The following is an 8,126-nucleotide window of genomic DNA, read 5'->3' as shown; positions in this document are numbered from 1 at the left end:
GGTTTATACTGCTGTAGGGCATACCTGGCTGTAAAATGGGGTAAGTTTATACTGCTGTAGGGCATACCTGGCTGTAAAATAGGGTACGTTTATACTGCTGTAGGGCATACCTGGCTGTAAAATAGGGTACGTTTATACTGCTGTAGGGCATACCTGGCTGTAAAATGGGGTAAGTTTATACTGCTGTAGGGCATACCTGGCTGTAAAATAGGGTACGTTTATACTGCTGTAGGGCATACCTGGCTGTAAAATTGGGGTAAGTTTATACTGCTGTGGGGCATACCTGGCTGTTAAATGGGGTAAGTTTATACTGCTGTAGGGCATACCTGGCCGTAAAATGGGGTAAGTTTATACTGCTCTAAGGCATACCTGGCTGTAAAATGGGGTAAGTTCATACTGCTGTATGGCATACCTGGCTGTAAAATGGGGTAAGTTTATACTGCTGTAGGGCATACCTGGCTGTAAAATGGGGTAAGTTTATACTGCTGTAAGGCATACCTGGCTGTAAAATGGGGTAAGTTTATGCTGCTACAGGGTGTAATGGGTGGTGATTGTAGGATTGAGTTAATACCAACCTGATAGATCACTGGAATATGATGCTCAAGGTTGTTGTGCAACCTCCTGAGAGTCACAGTGGTAGACACACACACTTACTCATCTAGGTGATCACACATACACACACACATTGAGGAGTACTGAGAAGAGATCGATGATCAACGTGACCTGATATTATGAGTGGTGTGACACAGTAGTATTTGGAGAATAACTTGGCAACTGCTTGGCATCCGACCACAAGGCCCTACAGAGGGTGGTGAGTACGGCCCAGTACTGGGGCCAAGTTCCCTGCCATCCAGGACCTTTACACCAGGTGGTGTCAGAGAAAGGCCCTAAAAATGTTCAAAGTCATAGACTGTTCTCTCTGTTGCTGCACAGCAAGCTGTACCGATGGACCAACAGGACCCTGAACAGCTCCTACCCCCAAGCCATAAGACTGTTAAATAGTTAGTCCAGGTAGCTATTGGTTAACTATTTAACTATCTGCATCAACCCTTTTTACACAAACTCTTTTGATTCATCACATACGCTGCTGTTACTGTTGATTATCTATCCCGTTGCCTAGTCACTTTATCCCTACCTATATGTACATATTTCCCTCAATTACCTCATACCCCTGCACATGGATTCGGTCCTGGTACCCTGTGTATATAGCCAAGTTATTGTTACTCATTGTGTATTTATTCCTTTTGTTATTATGTTTCTATTATTTCTCTTTTCCTCTCTCTGCATTGTTGGGAAGGCCCGTCAGTAAGCATTTCACTGTTAGTCTACACCTGTTGGTTACGAAGCATGTGACTAATAAAGATTTGAGGACGGCTGATGTATTTCCAGGACTAGAGTTTTTAATTATACCTGAATATCGTCCTTTTACCTCCAGCATGTTAGGAATATTGATAAACGTATTATCTACTATCAAACTAAGCTATTGTTTTTTCTCTGGAGCCATAGAGCCAGCTGGTAAAAGAGGAGGGGCCATTGGTAAAGAAACCTATTTTTATTGCATTCATCAATGCATCAGGGAGGGATGAGGGATGATGAGTCTGCCTAATGAAGGACTCTTTCATAACTAAGTGCGGTATGTTTTTCGACCCTGATCTGTTCTGAAGATTACAGAGGTAGCTAGCAAGCTATATGCACAGCCCTGGCCTGGCCCTGGCCCTCAGCCATGGCCCTGGCCCTCAGCCCTGGCCCTCAGCACTGGCCCTCAGCCATGCAATCTGTACTAACTACAGAGAGAAAGGAGTTAGTCCACTACACAGCACTATTGCTCTCTTTCTTTCTCTTCTTCTCTCTCTCTCTCTGTCTCTATCTCTGTCTCTCTCTCTGTCTCTCTCTCTCTCTCTCTCTCACTCACTCTCTCTCTCTCTCTCTCTCTCTCTCTGTCTCTCTCTCTCTCTCTCTCTCTGTCTCTCTCTCACTTCTCATTTCTCTCTCTCTTTCTCTCTCCCTCTCTCTCTCTCTCCCTCTGTCTCTCTCTCACTTCTCATTTCTCTCTCTCTCTCTCTCTCTATCTCTCTCTATCTCTCTCCTTCCCTCCATCTGCTCTCTTTCTCGCCCACCCTCTCTGTGTCCTCTCTCCCTCTCTCTTTCTCTCTCTCCTCTCCTCCTAATCCACCGCTCCTCTCTGATTAGTAAAATGAAAGGTTAAGAATAACTTCATTACTGTCCGTTCAGCTTAATCTGGTTTTGTGATTATTCAAGGTAAGGGAAGGAATCACGCTTCAGGGACAATGACATTGTGTGGAGTGGGGACTTGCTGTCCCCGTGTCCTAGTGTCATATTGTCCTAGTGTCTTATTGTCCTAGTATCATTGTCCTAGTGTCATATTGTCCTAGTGTCATATTGTCCTAGTATAATTGTCCTAGTGTCAAATTGTCCTAGTGTCAAATTGTCCTAGGGCCATATTGTCCTAGTATAATTGTCCTAGTGTCATATTGTCCTAGTATAATTGTCCTAGTGTCATATTGTCCTAGTGTCATCTTGTCCTAGTGTCATATTGTCCTAGTGTCATATTGTCCTAGTGTCAAATTGTCCTAGTGTCAAATTGTCCTAGTGCCATATTGTCCTTGTGCCATATCGTCCTAGTGCCATATTATCCTAGTATAATTGTCCTAGTGTCATATTGTCCTAGTATAATTGTCCTAGTGTCATATTGTCCTTGTGTCATATTGTCCTAGTGCCATATTGTCCAAGTGTCATATTGTCCTAGTATAATTGTCCTAGTGTCAAATTGTCCTAGTGTCATATTGTCCTAGTGTCATATTGTCCTAGTGTCATATTGTCCTAGTGTCATATTGTCCTAGTATAATTGTCCTAGTGTCATATTGTCCTAGTATCATATTGTCCTAGTATAATTGTCCTAGTGTCATATTGTCCTAGTGTCATATTGTCCTAGTATAATTGTCCTAGTATAATTGTCCTAGTGTCATATTGTCCTAGTATAATTGTCCTAGCATAATTGTCCTAGTGTCATATTGTCCTAGTGCCATATTGTCCTAGTGTCATATTGTCCTAGTATAATTGTCCTAGTGTTATATTGTCCTAGTATAATTGTCCTAGTGTCATATTGTCCTAGTGTCATATTGTCCTAGTGTCATATTGTCCTAGTGTCATATTGTCCTAGTATAATTGTCCTAGTGTCAAATTGTCCTAGTATAATTGTCCTAGTGTCATATTGTCCTAGTGTCATATTGTCCTAGTATAATTGTCCTAGTGCCATATTGTCCTAGTATAATTGTCCTTATGTTATATTGTTCTAGTGTCATATTGTCCTAGTGTCATATTGTCCAAGTGTCATATTGTCCTCGTATAATTGTCCTAGTGCTATATTGTCCTAGTGTCATATTGTCCTAGTATAATTGTCCTAGTGTCAAATTGTCCTAGTATAATTGTCCTAGTGTCATATAGTCCTAGTGTCGTATTGTCCTAGTATAATTGTCCTAGTGTCATATTGTCCTAGTGTCATATTGTCCTAGTGTCATATTGTCCTAGTGCCATATTGTCCTAGTATAATTGTCCTAGTGTCATATTGTCCTAGTATCATTGTCCTTATGTTATATTGTCCTAGTATAATTGTCCTAGTGTCATATTGTCCTAGTGTCATATTGTCCTAGTATCATATTGTCCTAGTATAATTGTCCTAGTGTCATATTGTCCTAGTGTCATATTGTCCTAGTATAATTGTCCTAGTGTCATATTGTCCTAGTATAATTGTCCTAGCATAATTGTCCTAGTGTCATATTGTCCTAGTGTCATATTGTCCTAGTATAATTGTCCTAGTGTTATATTGTCCTAGTATAATTGTCCTAGTGTCATATTGTCCTAGTGTCATATTGTCCTAGTGTCATATTGTCCTAGTGTCATATTGTCCTAGTGTCATATTGTCCTAGTATAATTGTCCTAGTGTCAAATTGTCCTAGTATAATTGTCCTAGTGTCATATTGTCCTAGTGTCATATTGTCCTAGTATAATTGTCCTAGTGCCATATTGTCCTAGTGTCATATTGTCCTAGTGTCATATTGTTCTAGTGTCATATTGTCCTAGTGTCATATTGTCCTAGTGTCATATTGTCCTAGTGTCATATTGTCCTAGTATAATTGTCCTAGTATAATTGTCCTAGTGTCATATTGTCCTAGTATCATATTGTCCTAGTATAATTGTCCTAGTGTCATATTGTCCTTGTGTCATATTGTCCTAGTGCCATATTGTCCAAGTGTCATATTGTCCTAGTATAATTGTACTAGTGTCAAATTGTCCTAGTGTCATATTGTCCTAGTGTCATATTGTCCTAGTGTCATATTGTCCTAGTGTCATATTGTCCTAGTATAATTGTCCTAGTATAATTGTCCTAGTGTCATATTGTCCTAGTATCATATTGTCCTAGTATAATTGTCCTAGTGTCATATTGTCCTAGTGTCATATTGTCCTAGTATAATTGTCCTAGTATAATTGTCCTAGTGTCATATTGTCCTAGTATAATTGTCCTAGCATAATTGTCCTAGTGTCATATCGTCCTAGTGCCATATTGTCCTAGTGTCATATTGTCCTAGTGTCATATTGTCCTAGTATAATTGTCCTAGTGTTATATTGTCCTAGTATAATTGTCCTAGTGTCATATTGTCCTAGTGTCATATTGTCCTAGTGTCATATTGTCCTAGTGTCATATTGTCCTAGTATAATTGTCCTAGTGTCAAATTGTCCTAGTATAATTGTCCTAGTGTCATATTGTCCTAGTGTCATATTGTCCTAGTATAATTGTCCTAGTGCCATATTGTCCTAGTGTCATATTGTCCTAGTGTCATATTGTTCTAGTGTCATATTGTCCTAGTGTCATATTGTCCAAGTGTCATATTGTCCTCGTATAATTGTCCTAGTGCTATATTGTCCTAGTGTCATATTGTCCTAGTATAATTGTCCTAGTGTCAAATTGTCCTAGTATAATTGTCCTAGTGTCATATAGTCCTAGTGTCGTATTGTCCTAGTATAATTGTCCTAGTGTCATATTGTCCTAGTGTCATATTGTCCTAGTGTCATATTGTCCTAGTGTCATATTGTCCTAGTGCCATATTGTCCTAGTATAATTGTCCTAGTGTCATATTGTCCTAGTATAATTGTCCTAGCATAATTGTCCTAGTGTCATATTGTCCTAGTGTCATATTGTCCTAGTATCATTGTCCTTATGTTATATTGTCCTAGTATAATTGTCCTAGTGTCATATTGTCCTAGTGTCATATTGTCCTAGTGTCATATTGTCCTAATATAATTGTCCTAGTATAATTGTCCTAGTGTCATATTGTCCTAGTATAATTGTCCTAGCATAATTGTCTTAGTGTCATATTGTCCTAGTGTCATATTGTCCTAGTATAATTGTCCTAGTGTTATATTGTCCTAGTATAATTGTCCTAGTGTCATATTGTCCTAGTGTCATATTGTCCTAGTGTCATATTGTTCTAGTGTCATATTGTCCTAGTGTCATATTGTCCTAGTATAATTGTCCTAGTGTCAAATTGTCCTAGTATAATTGTCCTAGTGTCATATTGTCCTAGTGTCATATTGTCCTAGTATAATTGTCCTAGTGCCATATTGTCCTAGTGTCATATTGTCCTAGTGTCATATTGTTCTAGTGTCATATTGTCCTAGTGTCATATTGTCCAAGTGTCATATTGTCCTCGTATAATTGTCCTAGTGCCATATTGTCCTAGTGTCATATTGTCCTAGTATAATTGTCCTAGTGTCAAATTGTCCTAGTATAATTGTCCTAGTGTCATATTGTCCTAGTGTCGTATTGTCCTAGTATAATTGTCCTAGTGTCATATTGTCCTAGTGTCATATTGTCCTAGTGTCATATTGTCCTAGTGCCATATTGTCCTAGTATAATTGTCCTAGTGTCATATTGTCCTAGTATCATTGTCCTTATGTTATATTGTCCTAGTATAATTGTCCTAGTGTCATATTGTCCTAGTGTCATATTGTCCTAGTATAATTGTCCTAGTGTCATATTGTCCTAGTATAATTGTCCTAGTATCAAATTGTCCTAGTATAATTGTCCTAGTGTCATATTATCCTAGTGTCATATTGTCCTAGTATAATTGTCCTAGTGCCATATTGTCCTAGTGTCATATTGTCCTAGTGTAATATTGTCCTAGTGTCATATTGTCCTCGTATAATTGTCCTAGTGCCATATTGTCCAAGTGTCATATTGTCCTAGTATAATTGTCCTAGTGTCAAATTGTCCTAGTATAATTGTCCTAGTGTCATATTGTCCTAGTGTTTTATTGTCCTAGTATAATTGTCCTAGTGCCATATTGTCTTAGTGTCATATTGTCCTAGTGTCATATTGTCCTTGTGTCATATTGTCCTCATATAATTGTCCTAGTGCCATATTGTCCTAGTGTCATATTGTCCTAGTTTAATTGTCCTAGTGTCAAATTGTCCTAGTATAATTGTCCTAGTGTCATATTGTCCTAGTGTCATATTGTCCTAGTATAATTGTCCTAGTGTCATATTGTCCTAGTGTCATATTGTCCTAGTGTCATATTGTCCTAGTGCCATATTGTCCTAGTATAATTGTCCTAGTGTCATATTGTCCTAGTGTCATATTGTCCAAGTGTCATTTTGTCCTCGTATAATTGTCCTAGTGCTATATTGTCCTAGTGTCATATTGTCCTAGTATAATTGTCCTAGTGTCAAATTGTCCTAGTATAATTGTCCTAGTGTCATATAGTCCTAGTGTCGTATTGTCCTAGTATAATTGTCCTAGTGTCATATTGTCCTAGTGTCATATTGTCCTAGTGTCATATTGTCCTAGTATAATTGTCCTAGTGTCATATTGTCCTAGTATCATTGTCCTTATGTTATATTGTCCTAGTATAATTGTCCTAGTGTCATATTGTCCTAGTGTCATATTGTCCTAGTGTCATATTGTCCTAGTATAATTGTCCTAGTATAATTGTCCTAGTGTCATATTGTCCTAGTATAATTGTCCTAGCATAATTGTCCTAGTGTCATATTGTCCTAGTGTCATATTGTCCTAGTATAATTGTCCTAGTGTTATATTGTCCTAGTATAATTGTCCTAGTGTCATATTGTCCTAGTGTCATATTGTCCTAGTGTCATATTGTTCTAGTGTCATATTGTCCTAGTGTCATATTGTCCTAGTATAATTGTCCTAGTGTCAAATTGTCCTAGTATAATTGTCCTAGTGTCATATTGTCCTAGTGTCATATTGTCCTAGTATAATTGTCCTAGTGCCATATTGTCCTAGTGTCATATTGTCCTAGTGTCATATTGTTCTAGTGTCATATTGTCCTAGTGTCATATTGTCCAAGTGTCATATTGTCCTCGTATAATTGTCCTAGTGCCATATTGTCCTAGTGTCATATTGTCCTAGTATAATTGTCCTAGTGTCAAATTGTCCTAGTATAATTGTCCTAGTGTCATATTGTCCTAGTGTCGTATTGTCCTAGTATAATTGTCCTAGTGTCATATTGTCCTAGTGTCATATTGTCCTAGTGTCATATTGTCCTAGTGCCATATTGTCCTAGTATAATTGTCCTAGTGTCATATTGTCCTAGTATCATTGTCCTTATGTTATATTGTCCTAGTATAATTGTCCTAGTGTCATATTGTCCTAGTGTCATATTGTCCTAGTATAATTGTCCTATTGTCATATTGTCCTAGTATAATTGTCCTAGTGTCAAATTGTCCTAGTATAATTGTCCTAGTGTCATATTATCCTAGTGTCATATTGTCCTAGTATAATTGTCCTAGTGCCATATTGTCCTAGTGTCATATTGTCCTAGTGTAATATTGTCCTAGTGTCATATTGTCCTCGTATAATTGTCCTAGTGCCATATTGTCCAAGTGTCATATTGTCCTAGTATAATTGTCCTAGTGTCAAATTGTCCTAGTATAATTGTCCTAGTGTCATATTGTCCTAGTGTTTTATTGTCCTAGTATAATTGTCCTAGTGCCATATTGTCTTAGTGTCACATTGTCCTAGTGTCATATTGTCCTTGTGTCATATTGTCCTCGTATAATTGTCCTAGTGCCATATTGTCCTAGTGTCA

General features: G+C 37.9%; 1 protein-coding gene across 4 annotated transcripts in view; it reads left to right on the top strand.

Annotated features, from left to right (window-relative positions):
* Positions 1 to 8,126, top strand: part of LOC129816587 (uncharacterized) — a 64,686-nt gene that overhangs the window by 26,179 nt on the left and 30,381 nt on the right. Inside the window, exon 3 of one of the 4 annotated variants that reach the window (XM_055871258.1) lies at positions 934 to 1,011. The exons of the other annotated variants lie outside the window; for them this stretch is intronic. The gene's annotated coding sequence lies outside the window, so the exon portion shown is untranslated. The remainder of the gene's footprint in view (positions 1 to 933; positions 1,012 to 8,126) is intronic. 4 annotated transcript variants of the gene reach the window in all.

Source organism: Salvelinus fontinalis, chromosome 19, assembly GCF_029448725.1.
Source record: "Salvelinus fontinalis isolate EN_2023a chromosome 19, ASM2944872v1, whole genome shotgun sequence".
Lineage (NCBI taxonomy): Eukaryota > Metazoa > Chordata > Actinopteri > Salmoniformes > Salmonidae > Salvelinus > Salvelinus fontinalis.
This window is presented reverse-complemented; position numbering and strand designations above follow the sequence as displayed.